Source organism: Cherax quadricarinatus, chromosome 33 (genome assembly GCF_038502225.1).
Source record: "Cherax quadricarinatus isolate ZL_2023a chromosome 33, ASM3850222v1, whole genome shotgun sequence".
Taxonomy (NCBI): Eukaryota; Metazoa; Arthropoda; class Malacostraca; order Decapoda; family Parastacidae; genus Cherax; species Cherax quadricarinatus.
Window position 1 is genome coordinate 15274529 of NC_091324.1, and position 22683 is coordinate 15297211.

At 41.9% G+C, this 22683-nt stretch overlaps 1 protein-coding gene across 3 annotated transcripts in view; it reads right to left on the reverse strand.

The window, feature by feature from the left end:
* LOC128694021 (scoloptoxin SSD14) overlaps window positions 1-22683 on the reverse strand; it is a 170848-nt gene that overhangs the window by 138067 nt on the left and 10098 nt on the right. The gene's annotated exons all lie outside the window — the stretch shown is intronic.

The following is a 22683-nucleotide window of genomic DNA, read 5'->3' on the forward strand; positions in this document are numbered from 1 at the left end:
CTAATACTCACACAGTGGTTGGTAGTCACCTAATACTCACACAGTGGTTGGTAGTCACATAATACTCACACAGTGGTTGGTAGTCACCTAATACTCACACAGTCACACAGTGGTTGGTAGTCACCTAATACTCACACAGTGGTTGGTAGTCACCTAATACTCACACAGTGGTTGGTAGTCACATAATACTCACACAGTGGTTGGTAGTCACATAATACTCACACAGTGGTTGGTAGTCACCTAATACTCACACAGTGGTTGGTAGTCACCTAATACTCACACAGTGGTTGGTAGTCACATAATACTCACACAGTGGTTGGTAGTCACCTAATACTCACACAGTGGTTGGTAGTCACATAATACTCACACAGTGGTTGGTAGTCACCTAATACTCACACTGTGGTTGGTAGTCACATAATACTCACACAGTGGTTGGTAGTCACATAATACTCACACAGTGGTTGGTAGTCACCTAATACTCACACAGTGGTTGGTAGTCACCTAATACTCACACAGTGGTTGGTAGTCACCTAATACTCACACAGTGGTTGGTAGTCACATAATACTCACACAGTGGTTGGTAGTCACATAATACTCACACAGTGGTTGGTAGTCACCTAATACTCACACAGTGGTTGGTAGTCACATAATACTCACACAGTGGTTGGTAGTCACATAATACTCACACAGTGGTTGGTAGTCACATAATACTCACACAGTGGTTGGTAGTCACATAATACTCACACAGTGGTTGGTAGTCACATAATACTCACACAGTGGTTGGTAGTCACATAATACTCACACAGTGGTTGGTAGTCACATAATACTCACACAGTGGTTGGTAGTCACATAATACTCACACAGTGGTTGGTAGTCACATAATACTCACACAGTGGTTGGTAGTCACATAATACTCACACAGTGGTTGGTAGTCACCTAATACTCACACAGTGGTTGGTAGTCACATAATACTCACACAGTGGTTGGTAGTCACATAATACTCACACAGTGGTTGGTAGTCACCTAATACTCACACAGTGGTTGGTAGTCACCTAATACTCACACAGTGGGTGGCAGTCACCTAATACTCACACAGTGATTGGTAGTAACCTAATACTCACACAGTGGTTGGTACTCACCTCATACTCACACAGTGGTTTGAAGTCACCTAATACTCACACAGTGGTTGGTAGTCACCTAATACTCACACAGTGGGTGGTAGTCACCTAATACTCACACAGTGGTTGGTAGTCACCTAATACTCACACAGTGGGTGGTAGTCACCTAATACTCACACAGTGGGTGGTAGTCACCTAATACTCACACAGTGGTTGGTAGTCACCTAATACTCACACAGTGGTTGGTAGTCACCTAATACTCACACAGTGGTTGGTAGTCACCTAATACTCACACAGTGGTTGGTAGTCACCTAATACTCACACAGTGGTTGGTAGTCACCTAATACTCACACAGTGGTTGGTAGTCACCTAATACTCACACAGTGGTTGGTAGTCACCTAATACTCACACAGTGGTTGGTAGTCACCTAATACTCACACAGTGGTTGGTAGTCACCTAATACTCACACAGTGGTTGGTAGTCACCTAATACTCACACAGTGGTTGGTAGTCACCTAATACTCACACAGTGGTTGGTAGTCACCTAATACTCACACAGTGGTTGGTAGTCACCTAATACTCACACAGTGGTTGGTAGTCACATAATACTCACACAGTGGTTGGTAGTCACCTAATACTCACACAGTGGTTGGTAGTCACCTAATACTCACACAGTGGTTGGTAGTCACCTAATACTCACACAGTGGTTGGTAGTCACCTAATACTCACACAGTGGTTGGTAGTCACATAATACTCACACAGTGGTTGGTAGTCACATAATACTCACACAGTGGTTGGTAGTCACATAATACTCACACAGTGGTTGGTAGTCACCTAATACTCACACAGTGGTTGGTAGTCACATAATACTCACACAGTGGTTGGTAGTCACCTAATACTCACACAGTGGTTGGTAGTCACATAATACTCACACAGTGGTTGGTAGTCACACTAATACTAACACAGTGGTTGGTAGTCACCTAATACTCACACAGTGGTTGGTAGTCACCTAATACTCACACAGTGGTTGGTAGTCACATAATACTCACACAGTGGTTGGTAGTCACATAATACTCACACAGTGGTTGGTAGTCACATAATACTCACACAGTGGTTGGTAGTCACATAATACTCACACAGTGGTTGGTAGTCACATAATACTCACACAGTGGTTGGTAGTCACATAATACTCACACAGTGGTTGGTGGTTGGTAGTCACATAATACTCACACAGTGGTTGGTAGTCACATAATACTCACACAGTGGTTGGTAGTCACCTAATACTCACACAGTGGTTGGTAGTCACATAATACTCACACAGTGGTTGGTAGTCACATAATACTCACACAGTGGTTGGTAGTCACCTAATACTCACACAGTGGTTGGTAGTCATATAATACTCACACAGTGGTTGGTAGTCACATAGTCACATAATACTCACACAGTGGTTGGTAGTCACATAATACTCACACAGTGGTTGGTAGTCACATAATACTCACACAGTGGTTGGTAGTCACATAATACTCACACAGTGGTTGGTAGTCACATAATACTCACACAGTGGTTGGTAGTCACCTAATACTCACACAGTGGTTGGTAGTCACCTAATACTCACACAGTGGTTGGTAGTCACATAATACTCACACAGTGGTTGGTAGTCACCTAATACTCACACAGTGGTTGGTAGTCACATAATACTCACACAGTGGTTGGTAGTCACATAATACTCACACAGTGGTTGGTAGTCACATAATACTCACACAGTGGTTGGTAGTCACATAATACTCACACAGTGGTTGGTAGTCACATAATACTCACACAGTGGTTGGTAGTCACATAATACTCACACAGTGGTTGGTAGTCACATAATACTCACACAGTGGTTGGTAGTCACATAATACTCACACAGTGGTTGGTAGTCACATAATACTCACACAGTGGTTGGTAGTCACATAATACTCACACAGTGGTTGGTAGTCACATAATACTCACACAGTGGTTGGTAGTCACATAATACTCACACAGTGGTTGGTAGTCACATAATACTCACACAGTGGTTGGTAGTCACATAATACTCACACAGTGGTTGGTAGTCACATAATACTCACACAGTGGTTGGTAGTCACATAATACTCACACAGTGGTTGGTAGTCACATAATACTCACACAGTGGTTGGTAGTCACATAATACTCACACAGTGGTTGGTAGTCACATAATACTCACACAGTGGTTGGTAGTCACATAATACTCACACAGTGGTTGGTAGTCACATAATACTCACACAGTGGTTGGTAGTCACATAATACTCACACAGTGGTTGGTAGTCACATAATACTCACACAGTGGTTGGTAGTCACATAATACTCACACAGTGGTTGGTAGTCACATAATACTCACACAGTGGTTGGTAGTCACATAATACTCACACAGTGGTTGGTAGTCACATAATACTCACACAGTGGTTGGTAGTCACATAATACTCACACAGTGGTTGGTAGTCACATAATACTCACACAGTGGTTGGTAGTCACTTAATACTCACACAGTGGTTGGTAGTCACATAATACTCACACAGTGGTTGGTAGTCACATAATACTCACACAGTGGTCACATGGTAGTCACATAATACTCACACAGTGGTTGGTAGTCACATAATACTCACACAGTGGTTGGTAGTCACATAATACTCACACAGTGGTTGGTAGTCACATAATACTCACACAGTGGTTGGTAGTCACATAATACTCACACAGTGGTTGGTAGTCACATAATACTCACACAGTGGTTGGTAGTCACATAATACTCACACAGTGGTTGGTAGTCACATAATACTCACACAGTGGTTGGTAGTCACATAATACTCACACAGTGGTTGGTAGTCACATAATACTCACACAGTGGTTGGTAGTCACATAATACTCACACAGTGGTTGGTAGTCACCTAATACTCACACAGTGGTTGGTAGTCACATAATACTCACACAGTGGTTGGTAGTCACATAATACTCACACAGTGGTTGGTAGTCACATAATACTCACACAGTGGTTGGTAGTCACATAATACTCACACAGTGGTTGGTAGTCACATAATACTCACACAGTGGTTGGTAGTCACATAATACTCACACAGTGGTTGGTAGTCACATAATACTCACACAGTGGTTGGTAGTCACATAATACTCACACAGTGGTTGGTAGTCACATAATACTCACACAGAGATAGGAAGTCACATAATAATACTCACACAGTGGTTGGTAGTCACATAATACTCACACAGTGGTTGGTAGTCACATAATACTCACACAGTGGTTGGTAGTCACATAATACTCACACAGTGGTTGGTAGTCACATAATACTCACACAGTGGTTGGTAGTCACATAATACTCACACAGTGGTTGGTAGTCACATAATACTCACACAGTGGTTGGTAGTCACATAATACTCACACAGTGGTTGGTAGTCACATAATACTCAATACTCACAGTGGTTGGTAGTCACATAATACTCACACAGTGGTTGGTAGTCACATAATACTCACACAGTGGTTGGTAGTCACATAATACTCACACAGTGGTTGGTAGTCACATAATACTCACACAGTGGTTGGTAGTCACATAATACTCACACAGTGGTTGGTAGTCACATAATACTCACACAGTGGTTGGTAGTCACATAATACTCACACAGTGGTTGGTAGTCACATAATACTCACACAGTGGTTGGTAGTCACATAATACTCACACAGTGGTTGGTAGTCACATAATACTCACACAGTGGTTGGTAGTCACATAATACTCACACAGTGGTTGGTAGTCACATAATACTCACACAGTGGTTGGTAGTCACATAATACTCACACAGTGGTTGGTAGTCACATAATACTCACACAGTGGTTGGTAGTCACATAATACTCACACAGTGGTTGGTAGTCACATAATACTCACACAGTGGTTGGTAGTCACATAATACTCACACAGTGGTTGGTAGTCACATAATACTCACACAGTGGTTGGTAGTCACATAATACTCACACAGTGGTTGGTAGTCACATAATACTCACACAGTGGTTGGTAGTCACATAATACTCACACAGTGGTTGGTAGTCACATAATACTCACACAGTGGTTGGTAGTCACATAATACTCACACAGTGGTTGGTAGTCACATAATACTCACACAGTGGTTGGTAGTCACATAATACTCACACAGTGGTTGGTAGTCACATAATACTCACACAGTGGTTGGTAGTCACATAATACTCACACAGTGGTTGGTAGTCACATAATACTCACACAGTGGTTGGTAGTCACATAATACTCACACAGTGGTTGGTAGTCACATAATACTCACACAGTGGTTGGTAGTCACATAATACTCACACAGTGGTTGGTAGTCACATAATACTCACACAGTGGTTGGTAGTCACATAATACTCACACAGTGGTTGGTAGTCACATAATACTCACACAGTGGTTGGTAGTCACATAATACTCACACAGTGGTTGGTAGTCACATAATACTCACACAGTGGTTGGTAGTCACATAATACTCACACAGTGGTTGGTAGTCACATAATACTCACACAGTAGTCACATAATACTCACACAGTGGTTGGTAGTCACATAATACTCACACAGTGGTTGGTAGTCACATAATACTCACACAGTGGTTGGTAGTCACATAATACTCACACAGTGGTTGGTAGTCACATAATACTCACACAGTGGTTGGTAGTCACATAATACTCACACAGTGGTTGGTAGTCACATAATACTCACACAGTGGTTGGTAGTCACATAATACTCACACAGTGGTTGGTAGTCACATAATACTCACACAGTGGTTGGTAGTCACATAATACTCACACAGTGGTTGGTAGTCACATAATACTCACACAGTGGTTGGTAGTCACCTAATACTCACACAGTGGTTGGTAGTCACCTAATACTCACACAGTGGTTGGTAGTCACATAATACTCACACAGTGGTTGGTAGTCACATAATACTCACACAGTGGTTGGTAGTCACATAATACTCACACAGTGGTTGGTAGTCACATAATACTCACACAGTGGTTGGTAGTCACATAATACTCACACAGTGGTTGGTAGTCACATAATACTCACACAGTGGTTGGTAGTCACATAATACTCACACAGTGGTTGGTAGTCACATAATACTCACACAGTGGTTGGTAGTCACATAATACTCACACAGTGGTTGGTAGTCACATAATACTCACACAGTGGTTGGTAGTCACATAATACTCACACAGTGGTTGGTAGTCACATAATACTCACACAGTGGTTGGTAGTCACATAATACTCACACAGTGGTTGGTAGTCACATAATACTCACACAGTGGTTGGTAGTCACATAATACTCACACAGTGGTTGGTAGTCACATAATACTCACACAGTGGTTGGTAGTCACATAATACTCACACAGTGGTTGGTAGTCACATAATACTCACACAGTGGTTGGTAGTCACATAATACTCACACAGTGGTTGGTAGTCACATAATACTCACACAGTGGTTGGTAGTCACATAATACTCACACAGTGGTTGGTAGTCACATAATACTCACACAGTGGTTGGTAGTCACATAATACTCACACAGTGGTTGGTAGTCACATAATACTCACACAGTGGTTGGTAGTCACATAATACTCACACAGTGGTTGGTAGTCACATAATACTCACACAGTGGTTGGTAGTCACCTAATACTCACACAGTGGTTGGTAGTCACATAATACTCACACAGTGGTTGGTAGTCACATAATACTCACACAGTGGTTAGTAGTCACCTAATACTCACACAGTGGTTGGTAGTCACATAATACTCACACAGTGGTTGGTAGTCACATAATACTCACACAGTGGTTGGTAGTCACATAATACTCACACAGTGGTTGGTAGTCACATAATACTCACACAGTGGTTGGTAGTCACATAATACTCACACAGTGGTTGGTAGTCACATAATACTCACACAGTGGTTGGTAGTCACATAATACTCACACAGTGGTTGGTAGTCACATAATACTCACACAGTGGTTGGTAGTCACATAATACTCACACAGTGGTTGGTAGTCACATAATACTCACACAGTGGTTGGTAGTCACATAATACTCACACAGTGGTTGGTAGTCACATAATACTCACACAGTGGTTGGTAGTCACATAATACTCACACAGTGGTTGGTAGTCACATAATACTCACACAGTGGTTGGTAGTCACATAATACTCACACAGTGGTTGGTAGTCACATAATACTCACACAGTGGTTGGTAGTCACATAATACTCACACAGTGGTTGGTAGTCACATAATACTCACACAGTGGTTGGTAGTCACATAATACTCACACAGTGGTTGGTAGTCACATAATACTCACACAGTGGTTGGTAGTCACATAATACTCACACAGTGGTTGGTAGTCACATAATACTCACACAGTGGTTGGTAGTCACATAATACTCACACAGTGGTTGGTAGTCACATAATACTCACACAGTGGTTGGTAGTCACATAATACTCACACAGTGGTTGGTAGTCACATAATACTCACACAGTGGTTGGTAGTCACATAATACTCACACAGTGGTTGGTAGTCACATAATACTCACACAGTGGTTGGTAGTCACATAATACTCACACAGTGGTTGGTAGTCACATAATACTCACACAGTGGTTGGTAGTCACATAATACTCACACAGTGGTTGGTAGTCACATAATACTCACACAGTGGTTGGTAGTCACATAATACTCTACACAGTGGTTGGTAGTCACATAATACTCACACAGTGGTTGGTAGTCACAATACTCACACAGTGGTTGGTAGTCACATAACACTCACACAGTGGTTGGTAGTCACATAATACTCACACAGTGGGTGGCAGTCACCTAATACTCACACAGTGGTTGGTAGTCACCTAATACTCACACAGTGGTTGGTAGTCAGATAATACTCACACAGTGGTTGGTAGTCACATAATACACCTCACACAGTGGTTGGTAGTCACATAATACTCACACAGTGGTTGGTAGTCACATAATACTCACACAGTGGTTGGTAGTCACATAATACTCACACAGTGGTTGGTAGTCACCTATAATACACATCACACAGTGGTTGGTAGTCACATAATACTCACACAGTGGGTGGTAGTCACATAATACTCACACAGTGGTTGGTAGTCACATAATACTCACACAGTGGGTGGTAGTCACATAATACTCACACAGTGGTTGGTAGTCACATAATACTCACACAGTGGTTGGTAGTCACATAATACTCACACAGTGGTTGGTAGTCACCTAATACTCACACAGTGGTTGGTAGTCACCTAATACTCACACAGTGGTTGGTAGTCACATAATACTCACACAGTGGTTAGTAGTCACATAATACTCACACAGTGGTTGGTAGTCACATAATACTCACACAGTGGTTGGTAGTCACATAATACTCACACAGTTGTTGGTAGTCACCTAATACTCACACAGTGGTTGGTAGTCACATAATACTCACACAGTGGTTGGTAGTCACATAATACTCACACAGTAGTTGGTAGTCACATAATACTCACACAGTAGTTGGTAGTCACATAATACTCACACAGTGGTTGGTAGTCACATAATACTCACACAGTGGTTGGTAGTCACATAATACTCACACAGTGGTTGGTAGTCACATAATACTCACACAGTGGTTGGTAGTCACATAATACTCACACAGTGGTTGGTAGTCACATAATACTCACACAGTGGTTGGTAGTCACATAATACTCACACAGTGGTTGGTAGTCACATAATACTCACACAGTGGTTGGTAGTCACATAATACTCACACAGTGGTTGGTAGTCACATAATACTCACACAGTGGTTGGTAGTCACATAATACTCACACAGTGGTTGGTAGTCACATAATACTCACACAGTGGTTGGTAGTCACATAATACTCACACAGTGGTTGGTAGTCACATAATACTCACACAGTGGGTGGTAGTCACATAATACTCACACAGTGGTTGGTAGTCACATAATACTCACACAGTGGGTGGTAGTCACATAATACTCACACAGTGGGTGGTAGTCACATAATACTCACACAGTGGTTGGTAGTCACATAATACTCACACAGTGGTTGGTAGTCACATAATACTCACACAGTGGTTGGTAGTCACATAATACTCACACAGTGGTTGGTAGTCACATAATACTCACACAGTGGTTGGTAGTCACCTAATACTCACACAGTGGTTGGTAGTCACCTAATACTCACACAGTGGTTGGTAGTCACATAATACTCACACAGTGGTTAGTAGTCACATAATACTCACACAGTGGTTGGTAGTCACATAATACTCACACAGTGGTTGGTAGTCACATAATACTCACACAGTAGTTGGTAGTCACATAATACTCACACAGTGGTTAGTAGTCACATAATAATCACACAGTGGTTGGTAGTCACATAATACTCACACAGTGGTTGGTAGTCACATAATACTCACACAGTGGTTGGTAGTCACATAATACTAATACTCACACAGTGGTTGGTAGTCACATAATACTCACACAGTGGTTGGTAGTCACATAATACTCACACAGTGGTTGGTAGTCACCTAATACTAACACAGTGGTTGGTAGTCACATAATACTCACACAGTGGTTGGTAGTCACCTAATACTCACACAGTGGTTGGTAGTCACCTAATACTAACACACACACCTAATACTCACACAGTGGTTGGTAGTCACATAATACTCACACAGTGGTTGGTAGTCACCCAACCTATGGTCAACACAGTAAAGGTTGGTGAAGTCACCATCAACTACCACACAGTGGTTGTAGTCACAAAAATACTCACACACAGTGGCTTGGTAGTCACCAGTAACTCTGAGCACAGGTTGGTTAGTGTCACCAATACTCACACAGTGGTTGGGGTAGGGTCACCGGTAACTACCACACAGGTTGGTAGTCATACATACTCTAATACAGTGGGCTTGGTAGTCACCACATCCAACAAGAGTACTGAGAATGTGAGTAACAACTAGCCAGTAGCTGGTGAAGATCAGTGGCACTGCATGTCTAGAACTCACTATTCAGTAGTGGCTTGGTAAGCTGCAGCCTAATAACCCACCTGCCCTCATGGTAGCAGAGAATGGCTAATAAGATCATCTGATAATTATATTATAACATATAACACAGTAGGTTAGTTTTAGTGAACATGGAACACTTGATGATAGGTTATTGGTATGTTCACATAATACCTCACCAATGGTTGGTTAAGTCGTTAAGCAACTAATTAGTTAGTAGTTAATAAAACACCCACACAGTGGTTCAGTCACCCAACACCTCAGCCATTGCGGTTAGGTGAATAAGAATACTCACACAGTGGTTATAAGTCAAGCATTAAATACCTCACACACAGTGGTTGGTAGTCCTACCTAATAATTTCCACAATAAGTGGCTGGTAGTCAACATGGAACACTCACACAGTTGCTGGGTAGTCACCAATAACTCATCCAAGCAGGTGGTTGGTGGACATCAATACCTAAGCAGTGGTTGGCTTGGTAGTCACAGCATAATAATACTCACACAGTGGTTGGTAGTCACATAATACTCACACAGTGGTTGGTAGTCACATAATACTCACACAGTGGTTGGTAGTCACATAATACTCACACAGTGGTTGGTAGTCACATAATACTCACACAGTGGTTGGTAGTCACATAATACTCACACAGTGGTTGGTAGTCACATAATACTCACACAGTGGTTGGTAGTCACATAATACTCACACAGTGGTTGGTAGTCACATAATACTCACACAGTGGTTGGTAGTCACATAATACTCACACAGTGGTTGGTAGTCACATAATACTCACACAGTGGTTGGTAGTCACATAATACTCACACAGTGGTTGGTAGTCACATAATACTCACACAGTGGTTGGTAGTCACATAATACTCACACAGTGGTTGGTAGTCACATAATACTCACACAGTGGTTGGTAGTCACATAATACTCACACAGTGGTTGGTAGTCACATAATACTCACACAGTGGTTGGTAGTCACATAATACTCACACAGTGGTTGGTAGTCACATAATACTCACACAGTGGTTGGTAGTCACATAATACTCACACAGTGGTTGGTAGTCACATAATACTCACACAGTGGTTGGTAGTCACATAATACTCACACAGTGGTTGGTAGTCACATAATACTCACACAGTGGTTGGTAGTCACATAATACTCACACAGTGGTTGGTAGTCACATAATACTCACACAGTGGTTGGTAGTCACATAATACTCACACAGTGGTTGGTAGTCACATAATACTCACACAGTGGTTGGTAGTCACATAATACTCACACAGTGGTTGGTAGTCACATAATACTCACACAGTGGTTGGTAGTCACATAATACTCACACAGTGGTTGGTAGTCACATAATACTCACACAGTGGTTGGTAGTCACATAATACTCACACAGTGGTTGGTAGTCACATAATACTCACACAGTGGTTGGTAGTCACATAATACTCACACAGTGGTTGGTAGTCACATAATACTCACACAGTGGTTGGTAGTCACATAATACTCACACAGTGGTTGGTAGTCACATAATACTCACACAGTGGTTGGTAGTCACATAATACTCACACAGTGGTTGGTAGTCACATAATACTCACACAGTGGTTGGTAGTCACATAATACTCACACAGTGGTTGGTAGTCACATAATACTCACACAGTGGTTGGTAGTCAGTGGTTGGTAGTCACATAATACTCACACAGTGGTTGGTAGTCACATAATACTCACACAGTGGTTGGTAGTCACATAATACTCACACAGTGGTTGGTAGTCACATAATACTCACACAGTGGTTGGTAGTCACATAATACTCACACAGTGGTTGGTAGTCACATAATACTCACACAGTGGTTGGGAGTCACATAATACTGACACAGTGGTTGGTAGTCACATAATACTCACACAGTGTTGGTAGTCACATAATACTCACACAGTGGTTGGTAGTCACATAATACTCACACAGTGGTTGGTAGTCACATAATACTCACACAGTGGTTGGTAGTCACATAATACTCACACAGTGGTTGGTAGTCACATAATACTCACACAGTGGTTGGTAGTCACATAATACTCACACAGTGGTTGGTAGTCACATAATACTCACACAGTGGTTGGTAGTCACATAATACTCACACAGTGGTTGGTAGTCACATAATACTCACACAGTGGTTGGTAGTCACATAATACTCACACAGTGGTTGGTAGTCACATAATACTCACACAGTGGTTGGTAGTCACATAATACTCACACAGTGGTTGGTAGTCACATAATACTCACACAGTGGTTGGTAGTCACATAATACTCACACAGTAAGTCACATAATACTCACACAGTGGTTGGTAGTCACATAATACTCACACAGTGGTTGGTAGTCACATAATACTCACACAGTGGTTGGTAGTCACATAATACTCACACAGTGGTTGGTAGTCACATAATACTCACACAGTGGTTGGTAGTCACATAATACTCACACAGTGGGTTGGAGTCACTTAATACTCACACAGTGGTTGGTAGTCACATAATACTCACACAGTGGTTGGTAGTCACATAATACTCACACAGTGGTTGGTAGTCACATAATACTCACACAGTGGTTGGTAGTCACATAATACTCACACAGTGGTTGGTAGTCACATAATACTCACACAGTGGTTGGTAGTCACATAATACTCACACAGTGGTTGGTAGTCACATAATACTCACACAGTGGTTGGTAGTCACATAATACTCACACAGTAGTCACATAATACTCACACAGTGGTTGGTAGTCACATAATACTCACACAGTGGTTGGTAGTCACATAATACTCACACAGTGGTTGGTAGTCACATAATACTCACACAGTGGTTGGTAGTCACATAATACTCACACAGTGGTTGGTAGTCACATAATACTCACACAGTGGTTGGTAGTCACATAATACTCACACAGTGGTTGGTAGTCACATAATACTCACACAGTGGTTGGTAGTCACATAATACTCACACAGTGGTTGGTAGTCACATAATACTCACACAGTGGTTGGTAGTCACATAATACTCACACAGTGGTTGGTAGTCACCTAATACTCACACAGTGGTTGGTAGTCACATAATACTCACACAGTGGTTGGTAGTCACATAATACTCACACAGTGGTTGGTAGTCACATAATACTCACACAGTGGTTGGTAGTCACATAATACTCACACAGTGGTTGGTAGTCACATAATACTCACACAGTGGTTGGTAGTCACATAATACTCACACAGTGGTTGGTAGTCACCTAATACTCACACAGTGGTTGGTAGTCACCTAATACTCACACAGTGGTTGGTAGTCACATAATACTCACACAGTGGTTAGTAGTCACATAATACTCACACAGTGGTTGGTAGTCACATAATACTCACACAGTGGTTGGTAGTCACATAATACTCACACAGTTGTTGGTAGTCACCTAATAATCACACAGTGGTTGGTAGTCACATAATACTCACACAGTGGTTGGTAGTCACATAATACTCACACAGTAGTTGGTAGTCACATAATACTCACACAGTAGTTGGTAGTCACATAATACTCACACAGTGGTTGGTAGTCACATAATACTCACACAGTGGTTGGTAGTCACATAATACTCACACAGTGGTTGGTAGTCACATAATACTCACACAGTGGTTGGTAGTCACATAATACTCACACAGTGGTTGGTAGTCACATAATACTCACACAGTGGTTGGTAGTCACATAATACTCACACAGTGGTTGGTAGTCACATAATACTCACACAGTGGTTGGTAGTCACATAATACTCACACAGTGGTTGGTAGTCACATAATACTCACACAGTGGTTGGTAGTCACATAATACTCACACAGTGGTTGGTAGTCACATAATACTCACACAGTGGTTGGTAGTCACATAATACTCACACAGTGGTTGGTAGTCACATAATACTCACACAGTGGGTGGTAGTCACATAATACTCACACAGTGGTTGGTAGTCACATAATACTCACACAGTGGGTGGTAGTCACATAATACTCACACAGTGGGTGGTAGTCACATAATACTCACACAGTGGTTGGTAGTCACATAATACTCACACAGTGGTTGGTAGTCACATAATACTCACACAGTGGTTGGTAGTCACATAATACTCACACAGTGGTTGGTAGTCACATAATACTCACACAGTGGTTGGTAGTCACCTAATGGTGGTACTCACACAGTGGTTGGTGGTTGGTAGTCACCTAATACTCACACAGTGGTTGGTAGTCACATAATACTCACACAGTGGTTAGTAGTCACATAATACTCACACAGTGGTTGGTAGTCACATAATACTCACACAGTGGTTGGTAGTCACATAATACTCACACAGTTGTTGGTAGTCACCTAATAATCACACAGTGGTTGGTAGTCACATAATACTCACACAGTGGTTGGTAGTCACATAATACTCACACAGTAGTTGGTAGTCACATAATACTCACACAGTAGTTGGTTGTCACATAATACTCTCACAGTGGTTGGTAGTCACATAATACTCACACAGTGGTTGGTAGTCACATAATACTCACACAGTGGTTGGTAGTCACATAATACTCACACAGTGGTTGGTAGTCACATAATACTCACACAGTGGTTGGTAGTCACCTAATACTAACACAGTGGTTGGTAGTCACATCTCACACAGTGGTTGGTAGTCACCTAATACTCACACAGTAGTCACCTAATACTCACACAGTGGTTGGTAGTCACATAATACTCACACAGTGGTTGGTAGTCACCTAATACTCACACAGTGGTTGGTAGTCACCTAATACTCACACAGTGGTTGGTAGTCACATAATACTCACACAGTGGTTGGTAGTCACCTAATACTCACACAGTGGTTGGTAGTCACCTAATACTCACACAGTGGTTGGTAGTCACCTAATACTCACACAGTGGTTGGTAGTCACATAATACTCACACAGTGGTTGGTAGTCACCTAATACTCACACAGTGGTTGGTAGTCACATAATACTCCCACAGTGGTTGGTAGTCACCTAATACTCACACTGTGGTTGGTAGTCACATAATACTCACACAGTGGTTGGTAGTCACATAATACTCACACAGTGGTTGGTAGTCACATAATACTCACACAATGGTTGGTAGTCACATAATACTCACACAGTGGTTGGTAGTCACATAATACTCACACAGTGGTTGGTAGTCACATAATACTCACACAGTGGTTGGTAGTCATATAATACTCACACAGTGGTTGGTAGTCACCTAATACTCACACAGTGGTTGGTAGTCACCTAATACTCACACAGTGGTTGGTAGTCACATAATACTCACACAGTGGTTAGTAGTCACATAATACTCACACAGTGGTTGGTAGTCACATAATACTCACACAGTGGTTGGTAGTCACATAATACTCACACAGTTGTTGGTAGTCACCTAATAATCACACAGTGGTTGGTAGTCACATAATACTCACACAGTGGTTGGTAGTCACATAATACTCACACAGTAGTTGGTAGTCACATAATACTCACACAGTAGTTGGTAGTCACATAATACTCACACAGTGGTTGGTAGTCACATAATACTCACACAGTGGTTGGTAGTCACATAATACTCACAGAGTGGTTGGTAGTCACATAATACTCACACAGTGGTTGGTAGTCACATAATACTCACACAGTGGTTGGTAGTCACATAATACTCACACAGTGGTTGGTAGTCACATAATACTCACACAGTGGTTGGTAGTCACATAATACTCACACAGTGGTTGGTAGTCACATAATACTCACACAGTGGTTGGTAGTCACATAATACTCACACAGTGGTTGGTAGTCACATAATACTCACACAGTGGTTGGTAGTCACATAATACTCACACAGTGGTTGGTAGTCACATAATACTCACACAGTGGTTGGTAGTCACATAATACTCACACAGTGGGTGGTAGTCACATAATACTCACACAGTGGTTGGTAGTCACATAATACTCACACAGTAGTCACATAATACTCACACAGTGGGTGGTAGTCACATAATACTCACACAGTGGTTGGTAGTCACATAATACTCACACAGTGGTTGGTAGTCACATAATACTCACACAGTGGTTGGTAGTCACATAATACTCACACAGTGGTTGGTAGTCACATAATACTCACACAGTGGTTGGTAGTCACCTAATACTCACACAGTGGTTGGTAGTCACCTAATACTCACACAGTGGTTGGTAGTCACATAATACTCACACAGTGGTTAGTAGTCACATAATACTCACACAGTGGTTGGTAGTCACATAATACTCACACAGTGGTTGGTAGTCACATAATACTCACACAGTTGTTGGTAGTCACCTAATAATCACACAGTGGTTGGTAGTCACATAATACTCACACAGTGGTTGGTAGTCACATAATACTCACACAGTAGTTGGTAGTCACATAATACTCACACAGTAGTTGGTAGTCACATAATACTCTCACAGTGGTTGGTAGTCACATAATACTCACACAGTGGTTGGTAGTCACATAATACTCACACAGTGGTTGGTAGTCACATAATACTCACACAGTGGTTGGTAGTCACATAATACTCACACAGTGGTTGGTAGTCACATAATACTCACACAGTGGTTGGTAGTCACATAATACTCACACAGTGGTTGGTAGTCACATAATACTCACACAGTGGTTGGTAGTCACATAATACTCACACAGTGGTTGGTAGTCACATAATACTCACACAGTGGTTGGTAGTCACATAATACTCACACAGTGGTTGGTAGTCACATAATACTCACACAGTGGTTGGTAGTCACATAATACTCACACAGTGGTTGGTAGTCACATAATACTCACACAGTGGGTGGTAGTCACATAATACTCACACAGTGGTTGGTAGTCACATAATACTCACACAGTGGGGTAGGTAGTCACATAATACTCACACAGTGGTTGGTAGTCACATATTACTCACACAGTGGTTGGTAGTCACATAATACTCACACAGTGTCACATAATACTCACACAGTGGTTGGTAGTGGTAGTCACATAATACTCACACAGTGGTTGGTAGTCACATAATACTCACACAGTGGGTAGGTGGTTGGTAGTCACATAATACTCACACAGTGGTTGGTAGTCACATAATACTCACACAGTGGGTGGTAGTCACATAATACTCACACAGTGGGTGGTAGTCACATAATACTCACACAGTGGTTGGTAGTCACATAATACTCACACAGTGGTTGGTAGTCACATAATACTCACACAGTGGTTGGTAGTCACATAATACTCACACAGTGGTTGGTAGTCACATAATACTCACACAGTGGTTGGTAGTCACCTAATACTCACACAGTGGTTGGTAGTCACCTAATACTCACACAGTGGTTGGTAGTCACATAATACTCACACAGTGGTTAGTAGTCACATAATACTCACACAGTGGTTGGTAGTCACATAATACTCACACAGTGGTTGGTAGTCACATAATACTCACACAGTTGTTGGTAGTCACCTAATAATCACACAGTGGTTGGTAGTCACATAATACTCACACAGTGGTTGGTAGTCACATAATACTCACACAGTAGTTGGTAGTCACATAATACTCACACAGTAGTTGGTAGTCACATAATACTCTCACAGTGGTTGGTAGTCACATAATACTCACACAGTGGTTGGTAGTCACATAATACTCACACAGTGGTTGGTAGTCACATAATACTCACACAGTGGTTGGTAGTCACATAATACTCACACAGTGGTTGGTAGTCACATAATACTCACACAGTGGGTGGTAGTCACATAATACTCACACAGTGGTTGGTAGTCACATAATTCTCACACAGTGGGTGGTAGTCACATAATACTCACACAGTGGGTGGTAGTCACATAATACTCACACAGTGGTTGGTAGTCACATAATACTCACACAGTGGTTGGTAGTCACATAATACTCACACAGTAGTTGGTAGTCACATAATACTCACACAGTGGTTGGTAGTCACATAATACTCACACAGTGGTTGGTAGTCACCTAATACTCACACAGTGGTTGGTAGTCACATAATACTCACACAGTGGGTGGTAGTCACATAATACTCACACATTGGTTGGTAGTCAGCTAATACTCACACAATGGTTGGTAGTCACATAATACTCACACAGTGGTTGGTAGTCACATAATACTCACACAGTGGTTGGTAGTCACATAATACTCACACAGTGGTTGGTAGTCACATAATACTCACACAGTGGTTGGTAGTCACATAATACTCACACAGTGGTTGGTAGTCACATAATACTCACACAGTGGTTGGTAGTCACATAATACTCACACAGTGGTTGGTAGTCACATAATACTCACACAGTGGTTGGTAGTCACATAATACTCACACAGTGGGTGGTAGTCACATAATACTCACACAGTGGTTGGTAGTCACATAATACTCACACAGTGGTTGGTAGTCACATAATACTCACACAGTGGTTGGTAGTCACCTAATACTCACACAGTAGTCACCTAATACTCACACAGTGGTTGGTAGTCATATAATACTCACACAGTGGTTGGTAGTCACCTAATACTCACACAGTGGTTGGTAGTCACCTAATACTCACACAGTGGTTGGTAGTCACCTAATACTCACACAGTGGTTGGTAGTCACCTAATACTCACACAGTGGTTGGTAGTTACCTAATACTAACACAGTGGTTGGTAGTCACATAATACTCACACAGTGGTTGGTAGTCACCTAATACTCACACAGTGGTTGGTAGTCACCTAATACTCACACAGTGGTTGGTAGTCACATAATACTCACACAGTGGTTGGTAGTCACCTAATACTCACACAGTGGTTGGTAGTCACCTAATACTCACACAGTGGTTGGTAGTCACAAAATACTCACACAGTGGTTGGTAGTCACCTAATACTCACACAGTGGTTGGTAGTCACATAATACTCACACAGTGGTTGGTAGTCACATAATACTCACACAGTGGTTGGTAGTCACATAATACTCACACAGTGGTTGGTAGTCACATAATACTCACACAGTGGGTGGTAGTCACATAATACTCACACAGTGGTTGGTAGTCACATAATACTCACACAGTGGTTGGTAGTCACATAATACTCACACAGTGGTTGGTAGTCACATAATACTCACACAGTGGTTGGTAGTCACATAATACTCACACAGTGGTTGGTAGTCACATAATACTCACACAGTGGTAGTCACATAATACTCACACAGTGGGTGGTAGTCACATAATACTCACACAGTGGTTGGTAGTCACCTAATACTCACACAGTGGTTGGTAGTCACATAATACTCACACAATGGTTGGTAGTCACATAATACTCACACAGTGGTTGGTAGTCACATAATACTCACACAGTGGGTGGTAGTCACATAATACTCACACAGTGGGTGGTAGTTACATAATACTCACACAGTGGTTGGTAGTCACATAATACTCACACAGTGGTTGGTAGTCACATAATACTCACACAGTGGTTGGTAGTCACATAATACTCACACAATGGTTGGTAGTCACATAATACTCACACAGTGGGTGGTATTCACATAATACTCACACAGTGGTTGGTAGTCACCTAATACTCACACAGTGGTTGGTAGTCACATAATACTCACACAATGGTTGGTAGTCACATAATACTCACACAGTGGGTGGTAGTCACATAATACTCACACAGTGGTTGGTAGTCACATAATACTCACACAGTGGTTGGTAGTCACATAATACTCACACAATGGTTGGTAGTCACATAATACTCACACAGTGGGTGGTAGTCACATAATACTCACACAGTGGTTGGTAGTCACCTAATACTCACACAGTGGTTGGTAGTCACATAATACTCACACAGTGGGTGGTAGTCACATAATACTCACACAGTGGGTGGTAGGTAGTCACATAATACTCACACAGTGGTTGGTAGTCACATAATACTCACACAGTGGGTGGTAGTCACATAATACTCACACAGTGGGTGGTAGGTAGTCACATAATACTCACACAATGTGGGTGGTAGTCACATAATACTCACACAGTGGGTGGTAGTCACATAATACTCACACAGTGGTTGGTAGTCACATAATACTCACACAGTGGTTGGTAGTCACATAATACTCACACAGTGGTTGGTAGTCACATAATACTCACACAGTGGTTGGTAGTCACATAATACTCACACAGTGGGTGGTAGTCACATAATACTCACACAGTGGGTGGTAGTCACATAATACTCACACAGTGGTTGGTAGTCACCTAATACTCACACAGTGGTTGGTAGTCACATAATACTCACACAATGGTTGGTAGTCACATAATACTCACACAGTGGGTGGTAGTCATAATACTCACACAGTGGGTGGTAGTCACATAATACTCACACAGTAGTCACATAATACTCACACAGTGGGTGGTAGTCACATAATACTCACACAGTGGTTGGTAGTCACATAATACTCACACAGTGGTTGGTAGTCACATAATACTCACACAGTTGGTAGTTGGTAGTCACATAATACTCACACAGTGGTTGGTAGTCACATAATACTCACACAGTGGGTGGTAGTCACATAATACTCACACAGTGGTTGGTAGTCACATAATACTCACACAGTGGTTGGTGGGTGGTAGTCACATAATACTCACACAGTGGTTGGTGGTAGTCACATAATACTCACACAGTGGTTGGTAGTCACATAATACTCACACAGTGGTTGGTAGTCACATAATACTCACACAGTGGGTGGTAGTCACATAATACTCACACAGTGGGTGGTAGTCACATAATACTCACACAGTGGTTGGTAGTCACCTAATACTAACACAGTGGTTGGTAGTCACATAATACTCACACAGTGGGTGGTAGTCACATAATACTCACACAGTGGTTGGTAGTCACCTAATACTCACACAGTGGTTGGTAGTCACATAATACTCACACAATGGTTGGTAGTCACATAATACTCACACAGTGGTTGGTAGTCACATAATACTCACACAGTGGTTGGTAGTCACATAATACTCACACAGTGGTTGGTAGTCACATAATACTCACACAGTGGGTGGTAGTCACATAATACTCACACAGTGGGTGGTAGTCACATAATACTCACACAGTGGTTGGTAGTCACATAATACTCACACAGTGGTTGGTAGTCACATAATACTCACACAGTGGTTGGTAGTCACATAATACTCACACAGTGGTTGGTAGTCACATAATACTCACACAGTGGTTGGTAGTCACATAATACTCACACAGTGGTTGGTAGTCACATAATACTCACACAGTGGTTGGTAGTCACATAATACTCACACAGTGGTTGGTAGTCACATAATACTCACACAGTGGTTGGTAGTCACATAATACTCACACAGTGGTTGGTAGTCACATAATACTCACACAGTGGTTGGTAGTCACATAATACTCACACAGTGGTTGGTAGTCACATAATACTCACACAGTGGTTGGTAGTCACATAATACTCACACAGTGGTTGGTAGTCACATAATACTCACACAGTGGTTGGTAGTCACATAATACTCACACAGTGGTTGGTAGTCACATAATACTCACACAGTGGTTGGTAGTCACATAATACTCACACAGTGGTTGGTAGTCACATAATACTCACACAGTGGTTGGTAGTCACATAATACTCACACAGTGGTTGGTAGTCACATAATACTCACACAGTGGTTGGTAGTCACATAATACTCACACAGTGGTTGGTAGTCACATAATACTCACACAGTGGGTGGTAGTCACATAATACTCACACAGTGGGTGGTAGTCACATAATACTCACACAGTGGTTGGTAGTCACATAATACTCACACAGTGGTTGGTAGTCACATAATACTCACACAGTGGTTGGTAGTCACATAATACTCACACAGTGGTTGGTAGTCACATAATACTCACACAGTGGTTGGTAGTCACATAATACTCACACAGTGGTTGGTAGTCACATAATACTCACACAGTGGGTGGTAGTCACATAATACTCACACAGTGGGTGGTAGTCACATAATACTCACACAGTGGGTGGTAGTCACATAATACTCACACAGTGGTTGGTAGTCACATAATACTCACACAGTGGGTGGTAGTCACATAATACTCACACAGTGGTTGGTAGTCACATAATACTCACACAGTGGGTGGTAGTCACATAATACTCACACAGTGGGTGGTAGTCACATAATACTCACACAGTGGGTGGTAGTCACATAATACTCACACAGTGGTTGGTAGTCACATAATACTCACACAGTGGGTGGTAGTCACATAATACTCACACAGTGGTTGGTAGTCACATAATACTCACACAGTGGTTGGTAGTCACATAATACTCACACAGTGGGTGGTAGTCACATAATA